Here is a 4873-nt window from a genome sequence, read left to right as displayed (position 1 = left end):
TCAAAAGCGTGCTTGGCCTAAAATGTGAAGCAATGATTAATTAGGGTTGGCACTTTTCCAGCTGAAAGAATTGGTGAAAAAATTCAGGCCTTGAGCAGCAATATTGAAGGATTCCATGGAAAAATTATTGCGTAACACAGGAGTGGCTGCAGTAAAAAAGAATTTATTGTTAATCCTATGCTACATCTTGGAATGGTTTAATGTCAACCAGGTTGACACAAACCCTAATGACCATAGTAAAGGTGTTGAGTTCCACCCTAGTCCTCTTAGAATAGATTGGCTACTTACATCAGATCACATTATGGGAGATGACTACATCATTACATAACTCCAAAATTACATCATTTTGTAACTGCCAGACTACTGAGATTCATGGCTTAGCCAAATTTGCATATATTTTGGGGGAGCACAATTCAATCCATGCCAGTGAGTGAGACTTATGTTGATCACACAATCAGGAAAGATCAGTTTCTAGAAAAGGATATTATGGTTGGAAAAGTTGAGGCTGTGCTTGGTAAAGTAGAGGGGCAGCAAAAACAGAGACACGTTGGATTGGCACCGTGGCTGCATCAGTGGGCTCAGGCATAGGAACCCTTGTAAGGATGGCACAGGCGTGCGCAGTGCTTCATTCTGTCGTGCACTATGGGTTGGAGCTGCCTCAATGCTACCTAACAACAGTATGAGTCAGAACAGACTAGACAGCATCTTAAAAAAACAACCACACAGTAGCAGCTCAGAGGATATGAGAGAACCCCTCAGTGAAATGGACTGACACAACACCGAGGATTACCGTGAATGAGCTACAGGACCAGCAACTTGTCAGTTCTGTGATGATTCAGATCATCAGGAGCCAAAGCTGGTTCCATGGCAACTGCACCAGCCTGGCAAGGACATCCCTGACATGGAAACTGGGGCTTAGAGATCCCGATTTGTCCAGGGTCACTGTACTAAGTGGAAGAGCCAAGATTCTCCAGGTTCCTGCCAAGCAAACACCTGCTCTTACCAACGTCTTGCTATGCATCTCCTGGGATGAACTCATGAACGCAGTAACATCTGCCGGTGAGACGGGGAAGAACCCTGGGTGTAAAGGCTGCAGTAAACCAGTCGCCTCTCAGCGTCTTCCCCATTTGCTTCCTAGTTAGGTGAGTTGCGGAGTCCCAAGGTGATGCAAAGGGATAATAGACTTAGTTGCTAATCGTTAAAAGTTCAAGTTCACCAAGAGGACACCTTGGTAGAAAGGTCTGGTGATCTATTTCTGAAAAACCAACCACTTACAGACTCCTGGCACACAATTCTGAGGAACGCTGGTGGTGATGTTTGGTGAGCGCTAGACTGCCAACCACAAGTTGGTGGTTGAAACCCGCCAGCCAATCCTCAGGAGAAAGAAGTGAATGTCTGCTCCCATCAAGATTTATAGCCTTAGAAACCCTTCAGAGGGTTGCTGTGAGTCAGAATCAACTCCATGCCAGCGGCTTTTTGGAGAGCACAATTCTGCTCTGACACACATGAGATTGCCATGAGCCTCAACCCACTGGAGATTGGGTTGGGTTGGTTTTGACTTAAGATTTAGGTTCCCATGGCTGTCCATGAGAATCATCCAGGAATGTGGTGAAACTAGAGATTTCTTGGCTCCTGCTTCTAGAGCAGTGGTTCTCAACCTTCCTAATGCTGCGACCCTTTAAAACAGTTCCTCAGGTTGTGGTGACCCCATATGTGGGCGTATCTGCATGTGGGCGGACCCGCCTGGAGATGGATAGAGGAGGGATTCCTAAGACCATCAGAAATATGGTCTTAAGTGACCTCTGTGAAAGGGTCGTTTGACCCCCAAAGGTGTAGCGACCCACAGGTTGAGCACTGTTGCTATAGAGATTCTGATTCATTAGGTTGCAAACTGAGCCCAGTGGTTTCACCAGATCCCCAGGGATTCCAACAATCAGCCAAGTTTGGGAACCCAGGGTTAAGGTGAATCACTGTGTTCCCTCAGGTTAATGCTAGGCTTCCAGATTTAGTTAAGCAAGGCAGCAGGGGAAGCTAATTGAGTTCGCGCCGTTAAGAATGGAATTAAGGGGCAATGGAAATGGGAAATGAAGAGAAGAAGTGGAATACATGATATTACCTGTGGGATTGCAACCAATGGAATGAAACAAAATATGTATCCATTACTGAATGGAAAACTGGGGTGCTTTGTAAACCTTCACCTAATTCACAATATAATTCTTTTACAAGACTGCATCAGGTGTTAGTTTAAACTTAACAAGGTTTACTATCAAGATTTCTGGAAATAAATATCAATAAAGTGATGAGGAAGCTCCATTTCCAGGATGCTTGGGCCCTACAATCGTTTTTTTGCAGTCAAGGAAACAATCAGATGGGAATTTGTAGTGGATTTTGACTGGGAATATTTACAAATGGATAATAGCCGTCATAATCATTGGTAAGCAAGACTGCTGAATTGGTGTTAAGATAGATACAAATTTGTTTTCTCCCAGAGGGTTTAATGTTCCTTAAATCTTCTTTTGAGAATTATTTATGAAGAAAAATATTTTTCTGCTCTAGCCCAGAAAGTCATTGTTCAGAATGTCCCTGCATGTTGGCTTTGACCTTGATGCTAGGCCTGAAATATTGGATTTCTTACTTCTCTGCCTCAAACTTGCCCAACCAATCATCTCAGTCGACCTCTACTGTCTTTCTTTCTCATGGCAGTAACCCGTTAACATTTAGAAAGAAATGTATGAGATTTACCACGGTCACCCTCCTAAAATCCCCAAGAAAAGTATTCTTACTTTCTCTCCTCACTGCCCCAAGTCTCTTTGTTGGCTTTCCTCATAAAGCAAGAACCAAATGGAGTCATTCGGGGTTTCATTACTGCCTGAATGTGTGCTGTTAACCACAGTGAGGTGCTCATAGCTCAGATCAGAGAGTACAATGCCCTTACCCCATTCGGTGGTCCCTCCCCGACACTTGGTTTTGTTGTTGCGGTTGAGACTACAAACAGTCAAGCCCACACCTCCTCAGCCATTAACGTTGTGCAGCTCTTCCGACCAGGCTTCTCGGAGTCCCATAAACTCACATTGCCCTAAGATTCTTAGCTCATCTTTCGAGTTGCTCTTGTCAATGTGACCCATGACCTCATGAAGAACGTTCTTGACACCCCACCATGCTCAAAGGAGGCCTGTGTCACTCTAAACTCACTGCCTTCAAGTTGATTGTGACCCTCAGAGATCCCATAGGACAGAGAATAATTGTCCCTCTATGTTTCTGAGGCTGTAAATCCTTATGGGAGCCGACAGTCTCATCTCTCTCCCACAGAATACCTGAAGTGTTTGAACCACGGACCTCGCAGTCAGCAGCCCAGCACGTAACTTACTATGCTGCCCGGACTTCTTTTTACCAGTTCAGCTAAGTTATTGTTCAATTTTAAGATGTCTTTAAGGTGTAGACTCATTAGCTAGTCCTCTAAAATAGCTAAAAATCCAGCTGAGCATGTCTGGTGTATTCCTTGGCTCACCTAACCGTGCACCTCTCTCTTTGTCCATTCCCATCCCTGCACATAGCCAGTCCACAGCCGGACAAAATCCTTCTTCTTCCTTAGCACACAGATACAGTCTTGCACACACAATAGCAGTAACCAATGAGGTTTAGGTACCTAACACCATTGTGCTAATAATGTCAGTAAGCCATATTAGGCAAGGTTGTTTATTACCTGGTATAACAAGAGCTCCCACAATGACCTCCATAGTAGATCTTTACTTGTCCGACCAGCCAATGCTGGATGCAGTACTGCTGTCCCTGTCTGTAAGCAACCTGAGGCAAATAAGCTCTTGTCTCTCAGATTGGCTCTAGCCCAGTTTTTCGGACTCTCAGCCTCTACATAAAGAGAGTATCTCCCTTCTGTAGGCTTGATTCCAAACAAGGAACTACTTTTGACTTATGTTTTAAAGATTATCTCAGGGCATTCACTTCAGGAGTTCATCTACCCTCCTTGGCTACAGGATGTCTGGAGTCCATGAGAATTTAAAATTATGCGTTGTATTCTCCCCACTTTGATCAGGATTCTTCTATGGAATTTTTGATCAAAATGTGCAGTAATGGTAGCTGGGCACCATCAGTCCATCTGCTCTCATGGCAAAGGAAACAGTTGTTCTTGAAGGCAGGTAGCTCCATAGAGTTCATCAGGTTCTCCCTCCTCTGTGGCTAGCAGGGAATAGAGACCAACTTTTGTGCTTTAGATGGCCACCCACAAGCTTTAAGACCCCAGGCACTATGTAATGAACTAGGAGTTTGCACAGGGGCACATGTAATGAACTAGGAGTTTGCACAGGGGCACAAAACACATGAGCAGGCCAATTAACTTGGATGCCTTGCAAAACCATGCCTCTACACCTCCAGACCAAGGAGCCAAACATGTGCTTGCCGATAATCCGTCGCAGTAGCCGCTCTCTTTTTCGGTCATTATTGTCAGTGTATGTATCACATAACTTTTGCCATAAACTGGTTGACAGCAACTGTAACGATTGGCAGTGCAACACAATCTTTATTCCAATGGAATGTTGCATCCAATTGTCTCCTCTTCCCACTCCCTCTTGCCCCTCGCCACTATTAAGCCCTGGTCTCGATACATTGGCCTTTGATTGTCTTATGATGTGACATTTGTCCTCTTGTGATGGCCTTATTATGCACAGCCTATGTCCTCAAGCTCCATCCACTGCGGTAAAACCATCGGGCAGACAGGTGGCGGGCCTCTAACCCTGCCCCAGAAGCAATGATCATGGAACCATGTGATACGTTTTTGCCATATCCTTTTGCTTTGACAATACAAACAGCTGTCCATGAAGACACATGCATGTATGCACATGTGTGTTTCCTTTCGTGT

The sequence above is a fragment of the Echinops telfairi genome, unplaced genomic scaffold (assembly GCF_000313985.2).
Source record: "Echinops telfairi isolate 266 unplaced genomic scaffold, ASM31398v2 ScPeMD7_7469;HRSCAF=8507_1, whole genome shotgun sequence".
NCBI classification, from domain to species: domain Eukaryota; kingdom Metazoa; phylum Chordata; class Mammalia; order Afrosoricida; family Tenrecidae; genus Echinops; species Echinops telfairi.
This window is presented reverse-complemented; position numbering follows the sequence as displayed.